The sequence below is a fragment of the Anolis carolinensis genome, chromosome 4 (genome assembly GCF_035594765.1).
Source record: "Anolis carolinensis isolate JA03-04 chromosome 4, rAnoCar3.1.pri, whole genome shotgun sequence".
Lineage (NCBI taxonomy): Eukaryota > Metazoa > Chordata > Lepidosauria > Squamata > Dactyloidae > Anolis > Anolis carolinensis.
The window spans coordinates 169,704,643-169,728,222 of NC_085844.1; the positions used below are offsets into that span (position 1 = coordinate 169,704,643).

At 41.0% G+C, this 23,580-nt stretch overlaps 1 long non-coding RNA gene across 1 annotated transcript; it reads left to right on the top strand.

The window, feature by feature from the left end:
• Positions 1 to 6: 6 nt before the first annotated feature.
• On the top strand, positions 7 to 10,344 carry LOC103278661 (uncharacterized). Its single transcript, XR_010005391.1, has 2 exons — positions 7 to 132; positions 2,968 to 10,344. It is a non-coding gene; the product is annotated as an uncharacterized LOC103278661 (long non-coding RNA).
• The last annotated feature ends 13,236 nt before the right edge of the window (positions 10,345 to 23,580 follow it).

Consider the following 23,580-nt stretch of genomic DNA (forward strand, 5'->3'; position numbering starts at 1 on the left):
GCCAGCGCCTCCTGCCGGGCGCAGGAGGAACAGCCGGCCCCTCTCTTGCTCCTGTCACTGCGGCGCCCTCTACACGGCCATACACAGGCGGTCCCCAAGTTATGAACAAGATACATTCTGCACTGCAAGCACGTACGTAGCCAAGGGGGCAGTTATGGGGTTCAAATCACCCCCACCCCCTTAAAAAAAAACCTGGTTTACTAACCTTGTATCATCCCTGTTATTTGTATACCGATTCATTTTTCAAGCTGCTTGTCTTTATATACACATTTACTAGCTGTGCCCAGCCACGCGTTGCTGTGGCGAAGTATGGTGGTATGGGAAGTAAAGTATTGGGGAATTGGTGGTAGTTAAGGTAAAGGGTAAACGTTTTCCCCTGACATTAAGTCCAGTCATGTCTGACTCAGGGGGTTGGTGCTCATCTCCATTTCTAAGCCGAAGAGCTGGCGTTGTCCGTAGACTCCTCCAAGGTCATGTGGCATGACTGCCTGGAGCGCCCTTACCTTCCCGCTGGAGCAGTACCTATTGAAGCACTCACATTTGCATGTTTTCGAACTTCTGGGTTGGCAAAAACTGGGGCTAACAGTGGGGACTCTCTCCACTCCCCCAATTCAAACCTGCGGCCTTTCGGTCCAGAAGTTCAGCAGCTCAGCGCTTTAATATGCTGCACCATCAGGGGATATTATTTCCTAAAGCTTGTGAATATAGAATATTTCTGATTGTTTGGGGGTTTTTTTTGTCTGTTGGAGGCAAGTATGAATGCTGCAATTAGGGGAAATGATTAGCATGTAATGGCCTTGCAGCTTTAAAGCCTTACTGTTTCCTCCCTGAGTGAATTTTTTGTTAGGAGGTGTTAGCTGGCCCTGATTGTTTCCTGAATTCCCTTGTTTTCAGAGTGGTGTTATTTGCGATATTTTATATGCTTCTACTGTCTGTGGCCCTCAGAAAACAGAGGATTTGCCAGACTTTGGTGATGGGAATACTTTGTTGGGAGGTGTTAGCTGGCACTGATTGTTTCCTGTCTGGAATTCCCCTGTTTTCAGAGTGTTGTTCTTTATTTAGTGTTCTGATTTTAGAGATTGTATTGTTCTGTTCTATTATTCCACAGTAATTTTTATATATTCTGATTTTAGTGTTTTTGAATACTTGGAGCCAGATTGTATTCATTTTCACGGTTCACAGCAACACAACAACTACAACAACAGTAATAATAATGACTTTGGTAATACACACTGCTTCACTCCCTTCTCAGCTTCCTTTCTGGAAGAATCCTTTTTTGGGAGGTGTTAGCTGGCCCTGATTCTGGGATTCCCAATTTCCCTTTCAGAGTGTTGCTCTTTATTTACTGTCCTGGTTTTAGAGATTATATTGTTCTGTATTATTCTATCACAGTAATTATTTCATATTACAGTAGAATCTCACTTATCCAACATTCACTTATCCAATGTTCTGGATTATCCAACGCAGTCTGCCTTTTAGTAATCAATGTTTTTGTAGTCAGTGTTTTAAATTCATTTTGATAATTTGGTGGTAAATTTGTAAATACAGTAATTACTACATAGCATTACTGCGCATGGAACTATTTTTTCTGTCAAATTTGTTGTATAATATGATGTTTTGGTGCTTAATTTGTATAATGATGACCTAATTTGATGTTTAATCGGCTTTTCCTGAATACCTTCTTATGATAATAAGAATAACATATTCACTTATCCAATGTTCTGCCGGCCTGTTTATGTTGGATAAGTGAGACTCTACTGTATATTGATAATCTTATATTATCTGCTTAGAACTGGATTATATGAGGCCCCTTCTTCACAGCTGTATAAAATGCACACTGAAGTGGATTATATGGCAGCATGGAGTCAAGATAATGCAGTTGAAAGCAGATAATATAAGATTATAAATGAGTTATATAGCTGTGTAGACAGAGGCGGTTCAACAGCAAGGCGATGTAGGTGCCCGCTGCTGGCGCACACCAACAGGGGGCGCTCTCGAGGCGCCCGCATGTAAACACAGTGCCACCGCCGCAGCCCTGCCGCCCGCCACCATTTTCAATCTTTTTTTGGCTACACATCACCCGGAAGGCGGGCCCAGGAGAGCGTGCGTCGGCACGCAGGGTGGACGGGCGTACGCTGTCCTGGGTCCACCTTCCAGGTGATGTGCACGCTCTCAGGTCACACGGAAGGTGGGCCCAGGAGAGCGTGCGTTAGCACGCAGGGCGGGTGGGCGTACACTGTCCTGGGCCCGTCTTCCGGGTGACGTGCACACTCTCAGGTCACCCGGAAGGCGGGCCCAGGAGAGCGTGCGTTGGCACACAGGGTGTACGCTCTCCTGGGCCCGCCTTCTGGGCGACGTGAGAGCGTGCACTGGCACCATTGCTGCAGCAGTAGTCGCCGCCGCAGCCGCCGCAGCCGCCGCAGCCGCCGCAGCCGTCACAGTGGCCTCTGGTTTGTGTGGGGGTGGGGGGCGCCAAAATGGGGGGGGGGGCAAGTTGTAGGTTTGCCTACTACTTGGAATTACCTCGGGCCGGTTCTGTGTGTGGAAGGGCCTTGAGTCTACACTGCCATATAATCCAGTGCAAATTAGATAATCTATGGAAGAGGCCCAAGTGAGGCCTAACTCTGCCTGTCCCCTAGGCTGAGAGGGTTGCTAGGAGACCAAATGGGCGGAGCTTAGCCTTCTAACTGGCAGCAATTGGATAAAAACAATTATTCATCTCCCTCTAATTAGGACTTTATTTTTCCTTTCTTTTTGTTGTATCAACCTAGAAGCGTGGATGATGGGTTGTGTTGTCAAATTTCGAGGTTGGGGGGCCTGTAGTTTTGTTGTTTTGTCTGCTGCCGTGATTCCATCACTCTTTTATATATACCCCCAATTCCCCTTGTTTTTAGATTTTGGCACATGTGGTGCTATATATACCTTGCTATAAATATTTCCATTCCTATTAATTTCATGGAGATGTAGGGCCAAGAAATGATTGGCACAGATACTTGAAGAACGGAGCAGCCACATTTTGCTTTGGCTAATTTCTTCTTCTTCCTGACCTCTCTAGGTCCTCCGGTCCTATACACGTATGTATGCTTCTGCCCTATGAATAGTTAAAATATAGGCTACCCTGTTAAGTGTGGATACCGAGGTCATACTGTATTCACTATAGCCACAGTTGGTTCACTTCTATTTGCAGTATGTCCAGTTAGAATCAGACATGTTAATTACAAACATTTATTGAATGACATCAAATAAGATGGTTTTGTTAATTGGTTTATATATCAGAAGTGATGATAAAATGCTAATAATATACACATTATATTTCTGTCTCTATTGGAAAACCATAGTTTCATGCAGACTTTGACCTAATTTCAAGACAGTGGGTGAACTCTGGCTGATTTTTAGCCAAGCTAATGTGGCTCTCAACAGGAAAAACAGGAGAGCAAGAAGGGAGTCATCATGCCTGATTTAAATAGCTGTAAGGTTATGAAGTTTACTTATCCATATCAGGTTGAAGTTACACTTGATATAGGACCACAAGTTTAGGATTGCTGACCCAAGACATTTCCGGTACTGGTTAAGTCACTTCCTTAAAATTTGCGGATGAGGCAGTGACTGAAGTGACACTCTAAGTTTGACTGTTGCCATTAGGGACCACTTTGCACAGCTGTATGTCAGGGAAGGAAAAAGTCTGAATTTATGGAAGAAAGCTGTTTAGGGAGACATTTGGGTAATGATAGCTGCAAGGAGATTTCTTTAAACCTAAGGAAGGACCCCATTCAATTTTTCAAAGCCTGGTGGCACAAAGATTGCTGATGGAAGGAGAGCAAGGCAGAAGCCATCCTGTCCACCATGGAAAGGGATTCACAAAGACTGGGAGCAGTTACTGAGAAGTCCCTCTCCCTTGTTCCCATCACATGGACGAAGGAAGGCACTGGGACAAAGATATGGGCCTTTCCAGAGCTCTAACTGGCTCATACAGGGAGAATCGGTTCTCCAAATAGACTGGACCTAAGCCATATAGGCTTAGGTCCAGCACTTACCAGGATTTTTAATTATGTCTGGAAACAGACCATGACCCAGTGGAGCTGCTGCAACAAGGAAGTTATGCATTCCCTGTAGCCAGCCCATTAGCAATCTGGCTCCATTTGTTTGGAGCAATTGAAGTTTCTGAACACATTCCAAAGGCACATTACAGTAATCCAGATGGGATGTACCAAAGGCATGTGTTACCATGGCCAGATCCAACTTCTCCAATATACTGTAGACTTGATGCGCTGTGCAAATGAACTCCTGGTCATTACTGAAACTTGGGCATCCAGATTCAGAGATGAATGCATGTGTGTAACTTAAAATGTGAACCTGAATTTCAAGGGGGTATAGCTCCACCTGGGAATTCCGTTTTCTAGATCTGTCTTTCAGCAGACCAAAAGCACCTCCCTCTTGTCTTGATTAAGTTTTAATTTGCTTGCCCTCATCCAGTACATTATAGCCTCTAGGCACCCAGTTAGCACAGGAGCAGCTTCCTTGGAATTGGCTGCAAAGCAGTAATGGAGTTGGATATCATCAGCATATTGGTGACACTGACCTCAAAACCCCAGTCAACCTCTCCTAGAGGACAAGAAGGAAGCCTTTAGCACCACACTCTGAGAGTCTCCTCTGAGAAAGTATGGAGCCAATGTAGAACAGTACCTCCAAGCAGGAGGACCCGATGGTGATAATACTGAAAGTCACTGAGAGGTCCAGCAGAACCAACAGGGAAGCACTCCTCCTGTCCCTTTCCCAGCACAGGTCATCCATCAAGGCAACCAAAGCTTGCCTCCATCCCATCCCATAACTGGAACTGAAACCAAACTGAAATGGATCTGGATAGTCCATCTCATCCAGGAATCCCTGTGCTCTAGTGCAGTGCTTCTCAAACTGTACTCTTTGAGGTGTTTTGGATTTCAGCTCTTTGAAAGCATACCCAGCTTCCCAGCTATTAGGAATTGTGGGAGCTGAAGTCCAAAACATCTGCGGGAGCACAGTTTGAGAAACTCTGCTCTAGTGCATTGCCCAAAAGTTGGGGACTGGTCTATAATAATCCAGTATAGCAGGACATACTAGTGAGGTTTTTTAATGATCTTAGAGTAGCCTCTTTTGAGACAAGTTGGGATTCTACCTTGTCATCCAATGAAATCAGTCACTCTCCTTACTTCTTCGGCCAATTGTCTCCATGAAGAGCAAAAGTCCAACATTCTTGTAGTGGCTCTTGCCTTTCTAAGGATCCTATCCCCATCCTCAGTCTTCCTAAATTGAAAAGCATTCATCAAAACTGGGCAAGCAGAGGCCAAATTAACATCCACTGGACCTTTTATCATCATTTTCTCTATGATTATTATTATTACTACTATGATTACCTTTATTTATATCCTGCCTTTCTCTCCATGGGGACTCAAGGCAAGTAACATCTAGCTACACAATACAGTTTAAAAAGAGCAATATAAAAGTTAAAAACAATTAAATAGTAACAGTGTGGTAAAAACAGAATTACAATACAGTGTAACCATTTTAGTTGATTATCAGACAATAGCAAAACATGCTATCCTTTGTTTTAACCCAGCAAGTGACTGAAACCTTGCTGGACTGTTTTGTCAGGTGGTAAAGAAAAAGTGTGTGTAAAATGGATCTATATATTAATTGAACCATATTTATTCATATTGATATAGGAAAACAATAATAGACAGCTATAAATATATAAACATTATTTTTAGTTCCCATCTGCTGCCAAACTATCCACAATTAGTAAATGCAGTACACTTCCTAGTCTAGAGACCACTCTTCAGAATACATCAATGAAAGTTAAAACACATGCTTTGGGGGATACATCTGCTCTTGATCTGCAGCATTCTGCAGTCAACACAAATATTTTTGCTATTTTCCCTTTAACTATTAGTAATCAGCAAGTCAGGGGTGTGATGTAATGGAAGAGCAAGAAAAAGAAGGGGTTTGATAAAGATGGGAAGGGAAAAGAAAAATATTAGGCTACTAAGAAACTGGCAAAACCACCTCTATATACTCTTGCTGAAGAAAATTCAAGGGGTCACCATAAATGGACAGTTGATGCACAGCCAAATTGGCCTAGCTGTGGAATATTTACTTATAAACAAACAAATAAATACTCCAGGTAACCCTAACTCAAATCATAAAGAGTAAGCAAGTTTTGGAGGACAAAGGCAGATAGATCTTGGTATTAATTACATTTTCCCTATAGGACCCACTGTATTCTACTTAGGTCTGAGAAAATTATCGCAAGTACTACTCTAAATACAAACAATCCTGACTTTGTACATTCAAATGTTATTACACACAACAACTTGTAACCAGTACCCATACAATATTAATTCTGAAAGAAAAAATAATGTATTATAGACAACTTGTTTTGCAATGTGAAAAATAACCATGAAGCCTGCTGTCTGGGAATAATTTGCAAGCGAATGCAACAAATGTGAAAGAAAAATGTTGTAATGTAAGCAATTAGCTTCAGATCTGTGACACATTTGTTGCACTCAAGAGCTTTTGTCCAGCCACATTTCAAGAATGCCTGCATTTCCCATCCAAAATACGCTTTCCGCATCATACTCTCTAATTGTACTAATAAATACTGTATTGTATTGACATGTTTCAGACATTGGGGAACAATATGTCACATTCTTTGTTGGCCATACTTTTGAGACTGGGATGAAGAGAAATGCATACAAGAAACGGAGAGCAAAGAAAACATGGGAGGCAAAACATGCTCCATTTATCCTTCCCTTGTTGCTGAGCTCTTTTCTGTGTAAAGATAGGTAAAGGTTTTCACCTGACATTAAGTCTAGTTGTGTCCGACTCTGGGGGTTGATGCTCATCTCCATTTCTAAGCCAAAAAGCCAGCATTGTCTGTTAACACCTCCAAGGTCATGTGGCTGGCATGACTACATGGAGCACTGTTACCTTCCTGACAGAGAGGTACCTATTAATCTGTTCACATTTGCATGTTTTCAAACTGCTAGGTTGGCAGAACCTGGGGCTAACAGTGGGCACTCACCCCGCTCCTCAGATTCAAACCACCAACCTTTTAGTCAGATTAGATTAGTGAGAACCAATATGTTATAGTGGTTTGTGTTGGACTACAAGTCTGGAGGTCACGGTTCAATTCCCTCCTTGGCCATGAAAACCCACTGGCTGACTTAAGTTGAGTCACACACTCTGTCTCAGAAAACCCCATAGAGATTACCATAAGGTGGTAACAAATAGAAGACCCACAACAACAAAATCTTATAATGCAATAGAAATGGGGAAGCCATCAATCCCTTATGGATTTTTATGGGAATTGAAACAAAGCCCCATCTAAAGAAAGGAGAGGGGGGAGAGGAAAACTTGCATTATGAAAAAACAATGGAAGATGTGGGTAATCCTGAGGGTTTGGAATTTTAGTAAGCAATCTGACCATCTGAAATACCACTGCAACATAAAGTTGGCTTTGCTGTGGTGAGATAGTCAGTCATCTGGTGTGCAGCACTAAGGATTTGTAAACAAGGAACAGAAATCAGGGATTCGAGGAAGGCGGGCTGTTTTTAATCCTTCATCCTCTCCTATTAATCCCTTTCCTGTTATTGTTCTTTCAAGTATGAAAGGGGCTGTTATAACAATATTATATAATCAGATGTAGAAACCTTCTCATTGACAGAACCCAAGAATGACTCAATAATTCCTTCAGATGTTAACAAGCAGAATGTATAGTGCAAAGTAGATATTAAATGGTCAAAGACATTTCCTAAAATATGTTTTTTAACAGTTGCAAGCTATACAAAAGCCCCTTTGTACTCCTCCTTTTCTCCATTACATTTCAAACTATAAAACAAAGTATTATTATCACATCTCTGTCACTTTAAACTATTAAGATAAAGACTCAAGTTTATTTTTCCCACTTGATGAAGTTATCATAGTTGCTGTACAGAGGAGGGATTTCTCTATTGCAGTACTAATCATCGGACTAATCTCCCCAAAAAGGCTAAGCAGGTTGCCAGTATAAGTTGTTTCCAGGGCCAATTGCTTATTGTTTACCCACACATGGCTAATTTGCCAGTAATAATATAGTAGTCCCTCCACAAAGTCCCCACAAAAGTGGAGGAACTTTGAATATAAATACAAATAAAAATGATACTTTTTATGCCTGAGACAACATTTCTCAGGGCATTTGCACAATAATGCTGGAGGGCCTACAAATGTGTAGGGCAGGAGTGGAGAACATTTGGCCTGGGGTTCCCTAGACCATTTGTTCTGGCCTTTCATCTCCCACACAGTTACTAACCAAGTCCTTATTTAGATCTGGTGCCTTTAACACTACTCGCAAAAACCAAATCTCAGAGGAAGATTAAGGAAATTGCAGGACATAGAAAAGGGCGCTTCCATTTTAAAATGCAAATGTGATATTGTCCATCTTAAATAGTATCAAATATCCTAGAAAAATTGGGGAGAAGACATTGGATTGAACCCTCTTCCTTCTCTTGACAAAAGCTTCCCAACAGAGCAATAATGTCAATTTCTTCCTCATAACCCTGCTGAAATGGATCTTGATCGTTAGTTTTTATTAAAGACTGACTTTGGTTGTGGATTCCCCACTTTCTTGGTCATCTATCTAAGAGAGAGGTTGTTGGCTACACTAATATCATCTGAGTCTAGGCTTTGTTCCTTCGACAATGTTCAAACAGTTCCTTCTTTTAAGGAAGTTGGAACCACTCCTGTTGTCAAATGAGGCATGTATGACTTCCTGGATACAAACCAAAATCATTCTCCCTGTTATATTTATTAAACCACAAAAGGGTGGGACAAGCATGCAAATCCATGTCCAGAAATTAAAAAAAAAAAACCCTTTACATCTTTGAGCGCCAAACTCATCAATGACTAAAGCTGAACATGGTGCTCTAGTTGAAACAGTTCACATTTTGTGTATGTGGTTGTTCATGATGAATATAAATAATTTAACTCCCAAAGAGTCTCAAAAATGCATCATGACATGCTACTGAGAGTTGTCTTTCACCTTCCTCAGATGAAGTTCCAAAAGTCCTTCTGCTATCCATATAAGAAACAATTATTGAAATGGACAGGATGCAACAGTAGAAAAGAACTATTTATTTGACTCTTCACCACCACTACCTGCGCCTTTGATGAATGGGACCTCTCGCATCGGAAGGAAAATCTGCATGTCTACAGCCAAACCCATCCTCTGTCATTTTTGCATGATTGTATTAATATATGATGTTTTGTTTCACTTGGGTCTGGAATCGCCAGCCAGCCCTATTAAGGGGCCATGCCATGTTCATCTCAGAAGACAATAGCATTCCTGGGTAGAGCCAGAAAATGCCCTCAATCGCTTTGTTATTTTTCCTGTTCAGTAAAAGGAGCCCCATTCATTGACACTTAATTATCCTTTGTTCCCAGCCCACACTGGCCAGTGACTGTGACTGGTCAGAATTAGAGGCTTGGCTGCAGCCTATGTCTAAAAAGGGCTATGAAACTGTATTCTGTATGCAGATACATACTTTGTGAATGTATCATTAGCTAGCATCTTATCTGCAGATAATAAAATCTTCCTTGGCTGAAAATCACCTTCTCTCTTTGCTTGCTGGCTAATTTCAATTGGGCCTAATCTGTTTGCTCCCCATAGCAGGGACTCACTCAAATTGGGCAGCTCAGGCAAATTACTTGCCTGGGTTTCTGCCAACAGGCATCTCCCTGGTCTCACTGCCAGAGGTTGCCTCCTAAAATGGGGCCAATAACTGATACAGATACAAAGTAGGACCTACTCTATTGTGGGTCCACCATGTGAAATAGGGGTACCTCTACTCTGTAGATGTAATGCAGTTTGACAAGACTTTAACTGTCATGGCTCAATGCTATAGTTTTACAAGGTCTTTAGCTTTCTCTGCCTAACAGTGCCAGTGTCTCACCAAAAAAGAAACTCCAGAATTTTATAGTATTGAGCCATGGGAGTTAAAGTGTGATCAAGATATTATTTTTACAGTGTAGATGCACCCTGAATTTCTTTGTTAAAACCATGTAGATTTCCACTGTGTCATGTTTCCATCATCAAGAGAAATAAAAGTATTGGATTACCTGAGAATTTTTCTGATAACTTCCTTATTCCTATCTGTATTACCTAGCAATATTTTAAAATTAATATCTGTATAATGGAATCTACTGGTGGGTTTTATCTGTTTCATTTTGTATCTGCGGACTACTTTGTGGGGAAATTAAATTTAGTAGAGCAATGTTTTGAAAGGCAAAGCCCGACCAGGGACAATGAAATAAATGTGTTTGGAGGTTGTGCTATTTGTTGTTGTAGTTCTTGAATGTTATTGTTTCAAAATCCAAATGACAGTTATTTGTCCCAGATTAATTTTTGGCAATTCTTTGACATCAGCTGCAAAACTTTATTCCCATCCTTGAATGGTTTTCTTTTTCATTCAGAGATATGTTAGAATAAAAAGGTATCCTCTCCTTTCTTTTTCATTTTTAAACAGTTATATTACATCAGTATATGAGAGGACACTTTAGCACTGTGACACTATACCGCTATACTGCTTTGAACTGGGTTATCTGAGTCCACACTGCCCTTTATCCCAGTTCAATGTTTGGTGCTAAATTCACAAATATAGTATTTCCTACATAACATTACCATGTATTGAACTGCTTTTTCAGTCGATTTGTTGTAAAACATAATATTTTGGTGCTTAATTTGTAAAATCATAGTGTAATTTGATGTTTAATAGGCTTTTCCTTAATCCCTCCTTATTATCCAACATTTTCGCTTATCCAATGCTTTTATTTTTCAGTGATTGGTTTGGGGGGGGGGGCACCCAAATTCTGTTTGCCTACACTTGAAAATTACCATGGGCCGGCCCTGGCTAGACAGACACACACATGCTTGGGAGGAATCTAGACAGTAGAGAGGGAAGGAAAGCGTGTGTTTTCCATATCTGCAGGGATACACAGGCATGGAAAGGTGCACTTTTTTCAGGAGGAATCGGGTATAAAAGGCACATTTTAACATGTGTTTTCCAGCCCTTAAACCGATTCCTCCTGATTCCTCCCACATTTTTGATAAATATCGTTTCGCCACCCCCCACCCCTCCCTTAACCCGATTTAACCTGGGTTATAATGCATACTTAAAAATACCCTAAGATTCATTGTGAAAAGGCTGCTTTCTTCTTCTTAAATGACTTTCTGAGTGTAAAGGTGGGTTTACAAAATTTCCATAGGACATATTTAGGCACTTTGATATGACCACTAAATAAAGTTTTGAATTTTCATTAACACTTATGAAATTGTACTGTTAAATCAAAAACAACATCACCTAAGTATTAAATATCTTCCAATTGTCCCAGTTTGGCAAGAACAGTCTCAATCAATTCCCAGTTTTCTTGCTTTTCCAGCTCCTCTTAAAATGTTCCAGTTTCTCTCTTCTCTTCCTACATTCTAACTGTGGCTGCTGCTACACTGTAGAATTAATGCACTTTGAAAAATGACTTTATCTACCATGGCACATTTCTATGGAATCCTGGGAGTTACAGTTTTGTGAGGCCAAGGCTAAAGGCCTTATGAAACCGCCTATAATTCCATGCCATTGAGCCATGGCAGTTAAAGTGGCGCCAAACTGCTTAAATTCTACAGTACAGAAGGACTCTTTATCTTTGGCCTACCTCAGTTTCTTCAAACTGAGGCTGGATCAACACTGCCATATAATGCAGTTTCAGAATGTAAATTAACTGCATTGAGCTGGATTATATAAATCTACACTGCCATATAATCAAATTAAATGCAGTTAATCTGCATTCTGGAACTGCATTATATGGCAGTGTGGATTGGGCCTAAGTTCGAAGTGCAAAAGTAAGGTGCTCTCAATTCACTCAACACAGTGCATACGAGAGAAAGAAGCAGAATATTTTCCTTCTCAGTACACTCAGGTCCTATATATACATGCTGTAAAATCCAGAATAATGTGAACTATGGGGTGCGGGGTACGGCTAGAAAACACACACCTTTAGTGCACACTGGAATGTACATCCACATGCAAAATACATGTTTAAAAAGCCAGGAGAAACTCCAAAATTTCTCCAACTCCAATAAAATGTACTGCAGTTGATTTGTATATTCAGAGCAGAAATTCAGGAGGAACATGCACAGTGTTCATGTAAATAGCTCCACTGCTGGAATATTCAGCTTCAAGAACTGGATATGGCGCTCTCTGGAAGGTAAACAAATACCTTCCTCCCCCTCCCCAATAAGAAATTGCTTTCCCCTTTTGGTGTTTAAGCTGGAAGATGAGTTCCATAGCTGATTCTCATCTAATGTGCAGCTGCTGTTCAGTGCATTTCTCCCAACGGGATAAGAAAAAAAAGATGTGTTTGTGTGGACCGATTCAGCATGAGGGGAGCTTTGTGGACTCTGCGGAAGCTTTTTTGTGGTTTCTGTGGTGCATGTGGAGACTCTGCAGAGTGGAACTGGATTTCTTTAATTCACATTCTGATCTGGATTATGTGGCTGCATAGAAGCAGCCTCAGGCAAAAGCAAACTGCTGCAGCCTCTCCTTCTTAGGCGTTCTTCTTCACTAATAACATTTGCCATATGGACCACAATCAATGCTCTTGTTTCATATGTGAAATGCTGGAGAATATGGGGTTGGCGCAATTTTGTCCTTCAAATAGTGTTCTAACATTTGTGAGGAATTCCAGTCCTCACCATCCATAGCCAAGCTGGGAAATAGAAAAATACAGTGGCAGTTTACCATCTGTAGGGTGGAACAGTTCTCATTCCTAAACCATATAAACATCCCAAATAATAAACATTTTGAAAATGACAGTCACATAAAACAAAGCAAACCTTAAACCAGCATATAGAAAATGATGCTTTTTAATCACTCCTTTGTTTGCATATTTCTTCCAAAAGGAAATGGAAGTCGACCACTACCCTCATTTCAACTTCAAATGTTTTACAGTAATTTCTTCAGCACAACAATTAGACTGAGCTAGTCGTTGGTTTAGGTGAATTGTCGGCCTGGTTTGTTTACGTGAAAGATTTCAAAATAGGACACAACAAGAAAAGTCATTTGGGATGATTAAAATGTATCTAGAGACATCCTTCCGGTGAAAATGGGAAGTAGCATTTAAGTACCACAAACAAGCTAGATTAAACAAATAAGATTTCTATTTTATAAATTTCCAGCTTTTAGAAATACAGCTGTTCTGCAGTTTGGAAATATGTCACTAAAATTTAAATGCAAACATTCTAGGTTTTATAGCAAGGGGAGTAACAAAAAAGTTTATGGTTGTTTGTCTCAAATGTTTGTCTCTTTCAACCACTTCAGCCTAGTTCCAAAATAAGTTCTTTCCTACTGCTAGAGAGAGCAGAATTAAAAGCTCAAGAGTTGTTTAGAAGCTTGTTCTTTCATTTTGTGCCATGAATTTTAATAGCCAAGAGTTTAAAAACTGCCATTATAATTTTTCCTTCTTCTTTGAGGCCCTATAATTAAAGAGCAGCATTATGCTTTTATCTTTACAGCATGTGAAAGCGGGTGTAAATTTGTAGTCACTGTCTCCTGGTTTGCTATTTTATCTCAGAGAAAACATGTGTATGAAATAACTGCAGTATTGTACCTAATAGCCATTTTGGTGTCCTTTTCTGCCTGTGAGCAATCTTTCTATACCATACATACCTCAGCACAGATATCATTATCCACAATATGGTCATATCTACTGTAGAATTAAAGCAGTTTGACACTACTTTAGCTCAATACTATGGAATCCTAGGATTTGTAGTGTGGTGGGGCACCAACTCTTTGGCAAAGAAGGCAAAAGGCCTTGTAAAACCCTGGCTCTTATGATTCCATTGCATTGAACAATGGCAATCATTGTGGTGTCAAACTGCATTAATTCCACATTGCCCATATAATGCAGTTTCAAGCTGCGGTGGCTAGATAATACATGCTGCCAAAGCATGCTGCAGAACAGATTGAGGGGAATAAAGCACATCAAGCAAAGTTATGGGAAAGTCCAAAATAGACCCCTTATGCACTTCAGCGCAGGTGCAATTTAAACTACATTGTACAGCAAAATTGTCTCCGCAGAATGTAAAGTGTGTTGTAGGCCGCCACCTCACTGAAGAGTTATGTAAAATTCAATATGCGGGGGCAGGTGGACTGTCGAAAAATGCCCCAAGACCATGGCTGGGCAGCATGGGGCCAATTGACTGGTGACTGATCACCTCCACTGCTGTCACTTTCTCTACTTGTTTCCTCCTCATATGCTTCCAAAGTGCTTATGCGCATCTTTCCCAGAAAGGTGGGGAGGCACATTCTCTGGCAGCTCTTAAGCCACGGTTACTGCAGTTGCTGTAACTGGTTCTGGAACCATCTTCTGTGGTTAATGTAATCACCTTCCTGGCCTGGAACCTGTACCAGAAATGGCAGTCTAATCATCTGGATTAGATGAATATATATGGAGAACCTGAACCGACAAGCAGTCAGGATTAGGAGTTTTGATAGTAAGTTAGAAATAAGAGCAGGGTTACAAATAGCAGCTGCTGTACATTATATTTCAGAGGGAGGAACTGTCAAATCCATTTCTCAATATACCTTACCTAAGAAGGCCCTATGAAATTCATGGATCTCCCTATGTTGGCACATGCAACACACAGAGAGAGTTACGAGGGAGCGGGATGAGGGTGATGACCTTCCAAATTAGAATCCCCCTACTCCTTGAATTTGTTCTAGTCTCCTATTTTTTAGGATTTTACAAAGTAAGACATTGAAAAATATGTTCACACCTAGAACTCTTAAATTAGCTGTATGTGCATTCCTTTGATAACTTGCCAGCTCCTTTTTTTGGATGCCTAAACTGTATTTTTAGGAGCCACCAGTGGCACAGCGGGTTAAACACTGAGCTACTGAACTTGGTGGCCAAAAGATAGGCAGATTAAATCGGGGGAGCAGGGGGAACTTCCGCTATTAGCCCCAGCTTTTGCCAACCTAGCAGTTCCATGCAGTCACTGAATTTTTGCACATGAATTGGAATAATGTTTTTAGGGTGTCCTTTTCTTACATTTGCTAACCTTGTATTTGTTTATCTTTAAAAATCTTTGAGAAAATTTTGCTATTTTGGTTTTTTACTATTGAAAAAATAATACAAGTTTCACTTGCTGCAACCTCTGATGAGTTTTAAGTTTGCAGTCTCTAGATAGTTACTCCTAAAATGCAATGTCTTCGTTTTGAATACTAATATGTTAAATGTCAAATTTCTGTGTCAGAGTTTGTATATACTACTCAGTACTTCCAAGAGTTTAGTTCCATTACTTATAACTTAGAGGTGTCTACGGACTTTGGAGGTGTCTACTGACAACGGCAGCTCTTTGGCTTAGAAATGGAGATGAGCACCAATCCCCAGAGTGAGACACGACTAGACTTAATGTCAGGGGGAAACCTTTACCTTTTTAAACTGTATTTTAAAATGGCATTGTTTTGGTTACTGCGATACTAGAGGTTTGGGGAATGAAGCTAGACTTTATTTGGGGTCGGCATTCTTACTTGAGGAGAGATGCTCTCATCTGGCCCAGAACCACACCCCTGAGTCACGTAAGGCTGCAGTCTTAGTTCGTTAGACTGCAGTATTTTTCCTCTCAAAGAGGGCTTTCAGAGTAGATGAAAAACTATATTTCAGAGTGCATGGCCTTCTTTGATCTGTTGCCAGTTATCCAAACACCCAAGGCAGGCCTACCGTTAGGCAGCATGAGGCAGAGACAACAAATTCTGGATGCCTCAAAAGAGCAGCAACCAGTGAGTGATTTAGTTGATTTCTGTGTTTTTTTTTTCCTTCCAAGAATTGGGTGTTCTACATTATGCGCCTAAAAAGTACTATACACTTACTTCGGTGGAAAGGCTGTTTGCATTTGCACCTTGTAGGGCCAGCCCTACAAACATGTGAAGCAAAAAAGTGACCTCATATGCCAGTCAGGCATGTAGCCAGGGGGAGGGGGGGCTTGAGGGGCTTCACCCCCCCCCCTGAAATTCTCAGGGTGGTCCGCGAGAAGGCCTTAAATTTATTATTTAAACTGTTATGTTTATTCATATCATGATCTGATCACCATGCTCAATATATCCCATATGCAGGGCGGTATTGGGATAACAATATAAAAGGTTTGCTAGGGCAGATCCTCTCTCACTCAGACTCAGCCCCCCCCCCCCCCCGAACCAAAATCCTGGCTACGGGTCTGATGCCAGCGATGTATTCTCCCTGGTAATGAAGCATAATTCAACTTTATTATTTTATGCCTCCCAAGAGAGGCATAAAATAATAAAGAAGAGAGGGAGGGGTATCTTGTCCTTCTTGATGTGGGATATTAATGGAGGCTGAGTGCTAATCTACCCTACACTGTTAAAGGACTTTCATACAATTGTAATAGCCACGGTTCCCTGTGATAGAATCCTGGAAGTTGTAGCTTGATGAAGTAATAATAATAATAATAATAATAATAATAATAATAATAACTTTATTTTTATACCCCGCCTCCATCTCCCCGAAGGGACTTGGGGTGGCTTACACGGGGCCAAGCCCAAGTAGTAATAAATTAGTAATAAAACACTTCAACATAAAAACAGATCAATAAATAATAATAATAATAATAATAATAATAATAAACTTTATTTATATCCCGCCACCATCTCCCCGTGGGGGCTCGGGGCGGCTTACATGGGGCAGAGGCCCAAACAACATAGAACAAAACATAAACAACATAATACAAATCACACTATAAAAAGATAAAACAGTAATACAATATATCAATTAAAACAAAAATACAGGATAAAAAATTGCATTTAAAACACATAAATGGTAAAATCGTAATAAAAACTGGATAGATTATTAAAAACCCTCTGGGGCTGACTAATTAATGACTGTATCTCCAAAGGCCTGCCGAAACATCCTGTTTGTTTCCTGAAGGAAGGTAGGAAGGTAAACCAACCTAATCTCCCTGGGGAGGGAGTTCCAGAGTTGGGGAGCCACAGTCGAGAAGGCCCTCTCTCTCGTCCCCACCAAACGCAGTTGTGAGGAGGGCGGAAGCGAGAGGAGGGCCTCCCCGGAAGATCTCAGCGACCGGGTGGGTTCATAGGGGACGACACGGTCACAAAAATAGGCAGGTCCCGAACCGTTAAAAACATAGTAAAATCGCATTACAAATAAAACATGGTATGATAAAAAGATCTGAGGAGACTCATAAAAATGAACTGGGCCAGAGAACTTACATACAGTGAGGAATATAAACTAGGAAAAGAAGTAGTGCACAAGCATTTAATGAATAAGTACTATATTGACATGGTCTGAACTTAGGTTTATGTGCAGTGGTTCCTTGGAAGAATGGTAATAAGTAACTACAGTAGAGTCTCGCTTATCCAACGTAAACTGGCCAGCAGAACGTTGGATAAGCGAATATGTTGGATAATAAGGAGAGATTAAGGAAAAGCCTATTAAACATCAAATTAGGTTATGATTTTACAAATTAAGCACCAAAACATCATGAATACAACAAATTTGACAGAAAAAGTAGTTCAATACGCAGTAATGCTATGTAGTAATTACTGTATTTACGAATTTAGCACCAAAATATCACGATATATTGAAAACATTGACTATAAAAATGCGTTGGATAATCCAGAACGTTGGATAAGTGAGTGCTGGATAAGTGAGACTCTACTGTATATGTTTTAAGCTTGACTAATGTATTTTATGGATTATTGCTAATGGTTTTAGATGTGTTGCTGTTTTTATTGATTTGTTTGGCATTGAATTTTGCCGGTTGTTGTAAGCCGCCCTGAGTCCCCTTGGGTGAGAAGGGCGGGGTAGAAATGTTGCAAATAAATAAATAAATAAATAGTAGCCCGAGACTATTATCATTGGTAAGGGGCTTAGGATGAAGTAAACATAGGAACTATTTCCAACTGAAGGAGTAGAATAAAGTGCAACAGATATATTGTTGTTCACCAGGAGAAACCCTAACATGAGAGCAAGGATAATTCACCAAAGGTTTGCTGGAAGAGCTAAGTACTTTGATTTGTTTGCTAGAGAGCTCTAGTGTTCTGTCCTGAAATTCAACTTATGCTTCATAGCAGACAGCTTTCTATATGAAATCATAACGTCCAGGATTCTAATGGATGAAACCATGGTAGATAGTAGTATAAAACGTCTATAACTGTGTAGCACAGATACACTTGATGGTTTTGTGTAGTTTTTTTGCAGTTCTACCAATGGGAGTCAATTGAGGAAATTTTTGATTTTGTGTTCTGCATGGTAGGGGGTTGGACTGGCTATCCAATATGGTTTCTTTCAAATCTATGATTCTATTATTCTTGTTGGTCTGACCCCAAACCAACTATACTTTGCATTCCTCAGCTCTTGAGCTTCCTCACTGGACTGTGTGCCAATGGTCAATTGTTCACTACAGTACCCAAGATGCATAGGACATTATAGGAGGTAAGACCTCACCGATATTAGCTTCATTAAGACCTATGAACTTTGGTTCAAACAACAAGACTGATACTTCACTATTTTCATCATTAGTGGCAGAACCATCCCTAATTAAAAAAAAAAGTAAAATTCAGAATATACTAATACGTAATGCAGTTTTACAATAGGTAATACAAGTCCTGTGTTTTTGCTCTTTACTACGTAATCCTAGTCCTCTTTTGCAATGAGTGCCAGGGGATAGGACTGATATTTCTAAATGTGTAGGCCTTTCTGATATTTGTTTTGTAAGATTTTTAAAAATGCAAATATATTCTGGGGTATTTCATTGAGGTGGAAGACATATTTCCAGTGCTCATCACAAGATTAACAAATATTCTTAACAAGCAGTAATGGAACATCACATGGTACTCTTCTGTGGGAATGAACGTTGTATCTTGAAGATTAGCAAGATTTATAAAGACTTTTGTTTAGTATCTCCTATTTATATGGTAAAATCTATTAATTTTACTTCAGAAAATAGAGTTCCCAAGACTACAGCAACCTGAAGACATAAAAAATTATTTTCCCAAATAAAATATTCCTCTGGTGTCCAAATCTAATTAGATTGTAACCCTGGGGCAAGGATCTGTTTCAGTGCTCTTTTATTTGTAAAGCACCATGTACACTTATGACATTATATAAAAATAAATACATCAATAAATAAATATCAATAAACATTTGTGCCTAGAACTCTTATATTTGCTATGTCTACATTTTCTTGGTAATGTTATCTATTACATTTCAGATGCTTAAACTGCATTTTCAAATGCTTAATTGAAATTGTAAGGTACCACAATTTTAAAAGTTTGGGATCTGAAAGAAATCCCAAGAAAAAGGAATGCTTATTTGAGGAAGTCAATGCTGTCTTTCTCTCACACCAGTAGCTAAGCCCTTGGGGAAACTATTTTGAGTAGCCCCCCTTGTAAAGGAAAAGACATAGCCAAATATATTCTCCATGCAAAAGGTTTTTCACAGGTGAAGCCTTGTGGTCATTTCTCCATTTGCGCTGCATTAGGCAAAGCTGTGAAGAGTGTGGAGAATACAAACACAAATGACAAAACATCTGGATTTAATTGGATTCTGGCGGGATGTGTCCAATAACTGGCAAGGAAGGGAAAGTGTGGGAGGAATTGCTCACAACATTGCCTAAGGATATTAGGCTCCTATGAAAATATTTATTGTTATCTCAGATCCAAAAAAAACAACAACGATTAAGTTATTCCATGAACGACTAAAGGCTCAGAGTGCTGTGCTGTTCACCAACCACACCTATGAACTAGAATATTGGGCACTGGATACACGCTTCCCACACCAGCTGTTTATTGACACCATATGAACACCACAGCACAACTGGCCGTCCATAGCACATTTCCAATATGGGACATTTCAGATGGGGTTCATGCACATTGTATCTTCTTAAAAGAACAAGATGCTATTTTTGGGTTGTGAAAGATATGTTTCGGCCATAGCTCACTCTTTCCAGAACTGTTGGGAAAGCATTGCTTTAAAGCAGAGGAAGGAGTAATATAGCCTTCCAGATGTTTAGCCTGCAGAAGAGAAGGCTGAGAGGAGACATGATAGCCATGTATAAATATATAAGGGGAAGTCTTAGGGAGGAGAGAGCAAGCTTGTTTTCTGCTGCCCTGCAGACTAGGACGCGGAACAATGGCTTCAAACTACAGGAAAGCAGACTCCACCTGAACATTCCTCACTGTGAGAGCTGTTCGGCAGTGGAACTCTCTGCTCCCGAGTGTGGTGGAGGCTCCTTTTTTTGGAGGCTTTTAAGCAGAGGCTGAATGGCCATCTCTCCAGGGTGCTTTGAATGCAATTTTCCTGCTTCTTGGCAGGGGGTTGGACTAGATGGCCCATGAAATCTCTTCCAACTCTATGATTCTATGTTGCTAGACTACAAGTCCCATCAGTTCCATTGAGTACAGTCAATAGTAAAGACCTTAGGAGTTCTAAAGGCACTTTCTGTCCCACTTTAATTTACATAGGAAGAATTGGTAGACCATTACCATATAACATAGTGCCAACCACTTTCCAATCTATGCTGACTAGAAATTATGGAAATTACAATCCAGCTTATCTGAAGCATACCAGGTTGAGGGAGACTGACCTCATCACACTAGAGCCTGGATCCACGTTAAATCTGGTTTCTGCCTCCTGCAGAATTCTGGGGCTTGTAGTTTAGGGTGGGGCCTTTAAACTGCTCAGCCAGACAGGTCCTGGGCTTCCCTAAACTACAAGCCGCAGAATTCTGCAGGAGGCAAAACCCAGATTTAAAGTGGGTCCATGCTCTGGTGTGATGACTTATGCTACTGCACTGGCAATTGGGTGGCAGGCCAAAGCATGATATGTGGTGGGAGGTACTATAATTCCCCGAATTTTGCAACCAGCATAGCTACTGGCTTCAGCTTGTTGGATTTCACCCCCCCCCCCCCCAAAAAAAAGAACTTTGTCAATCCCTGGTGTCAACAACAGTTGTGTAATACTAAGACAGTACTGTGTTGCCAGACCACACTGGAACACTGTTACAACTTACATTATTTTGACTGGACAATGAACTCATTTGGACAAGCTTCCCACTGTACATGCAAGCAGCATTGAGTCGGAAAGATCTACTACAACCTGTACCAACATAAAGGCCAAAAACGTCAAGTTGTAGGAAAGAATTTCAAAGGTGCATGTGAAGTATGGCCAATGCAAAGCTATACAATTTGTGAAGGCCTTCAGCTTATATTGACCCACTTCTGCATGTGGCCGTTTTTTTTCCTCCCTCTCAGGCATCCAGGCTGATTGACCTCAATTTCCACAGTCAGTAAGAGCACAAGGGACAGATTGTTTTGCTCTGCCCCACCCTTCCTTCTTTGTGTCATGAGAACAGTGAACATGTGGGCCATGTTCAGATTTTGCCTTAATACTAGTTTGGGATCAATGGCAAAGTGGAATGGGGAGGGAAAGAAAAATTCCTCAGCAACCAAGTAAACAGTAGCACCCAGTGTATTGTATATTTGGTCAGTTACAAATGGAGAAAACAAGTCCATGAACCTAGCTGAGGATGACAGAAGCTTATTTAGGCCTCTTGTTAAACTTGGACTGGGCCAGGCTTAAGCTAGGTTAGATATATATTGAAGAAGCCAGTGTGGTGTAGGGGTTTGAGCATTGGACTATGACTTTGGGAATCAGGATTCTAATCCCTGCTTGTCCAGGAAACCCGGTGGGTGAATTTGGGCAAGTCACACTATTTCAGACTCAGGGGAAGGCAATGCAAATTTCTTCTGAACAGACCTGGCCAAGAAAATACTGTGATAGGTTCCACTTAGGGTTGCCACAGACCAGAAACAACAGCAGTGTAAACTAAACGTATATGGAATTAACTAACATGGTGACAAATCCCTCATTTGCCGCAAAGTCCTACAGCAGGGGTTGAAACCAGATAACTCTCCAGAGGTGGTGGACTGCAACTCCCAGTATTCCGCACCTTTGACAACGTGAGACAGGACTTCAGGGAGTTGCAGACCAACAACATCTAGAGGCCTGTGTGATTCCCACCCTTGGTCTTACTTTTTCAGTTAGTCCCTAAAAAGGGTGCACTGGTTTAAAATTATGAATCAATTGTTTTAATAAACATACCTTTAAAGTATAGGTATCCTGATGTTACTTATACTTTAAAGGTATACTTATTAAAACAATTGATTCATAATTTTAAAACCATTCACCTAATGTTGGAGCCCCCAGTGGCACAGCAGGTTAAACCGCTGAGTTGCTGAACTTGCCAACCAAAAGGTCAGCAGTTCAAATCTGAGGAGCAGGGTGAGCTCATGCTGTTAGCCCCAGTTTCTGCCAACAAGAAATTACAAATTGCTCGTCTAAGGTTTTGCAAATGCTTGCAAACGATGTCGGCAAAGAAGGTTATGGCGACTGCGGTGAACTCCTGCCCGGGTCAGGCTCCCTCCACCTGCCCCGCAAGGACAACAACAACAACAACAACAAACCTGGACTTACCGCTGCTGGGACCCGGCACCTTGTTGAGCTGTTGATACTCCGACCCAAAGGGGCAAAGCTCGGGATTAGGAGGCTGGGCACACCTGAGTCCGGACAGCTTTGCCCGCGCCGCTATGCCTTTCTCAGTGCGCTAACCTGGTTCCCCCCCCCCCGAGCCGCAGCGACGGGGAAAGGCGAGGATCAGGCAACGTGGGAGGGAAGGCGACAAAGCTAGCCCTCCAGGATTTCCCAAGGGGAAGAAGCCCTCTGAGGTGAGCCCATGGCGCCCTCCCTGACACCCTGGCACCACGAGGGACGATGCGCAGCTGCAGCTGCAAGAAGAAGTGACCAACTGGTTGAAGACGCAAGTGGGAGAATTTCATGAGGAAGGAATTGCCAAGCTCATTCATCGCTATGATAAGTACCTAAATTTGAATGGGGACTATGTTTAAAAGTATGGCTTTCAACTGCATATAATAAATATTTTTTCCTATACTTTGTTCATTTGTAATTCCAAAACGTAATCTACTTTCTGGATAACCCTCGTATTGCTGTACAATACAACCTCTGTATCTGCAAGACTGATATATGGTTTCATTTACCTGCCTCTGACAAAATATGTTCTTTCCATGCATTTTCTAGTCTTCCTGTAATTCTCTAGTATGCTTCCATCAGAAATGCTGTCTAAGCATTTCTAGATCATCCAGTGCAGTTCTGTGGTACGTTTTCACCAGAAGTCATTCATTTACTATCATTGCTTTGTGTTCCAGTCTCCAGAGTAGCAGAAAACAAGCTTGCTGCGTCTTCAATATGACATCCTTTAAGCATTGCTGTCATCTCTCCTCTCAGCCTTCTTTTCTCCAAGCTAAACACACCCGGCTTCCTAAGTCGTTCCTTATAAGGCTTGGCTTCCAGACCTTTGATCATTTTGGTTACCGTTCTCTGGTCATGTTGCAGCTTGTCAATATCCTTCTTGAATTGTGGTGCCCAGAAAGGAATACAGTATTCCAGATGAGGTCTTATTAATAT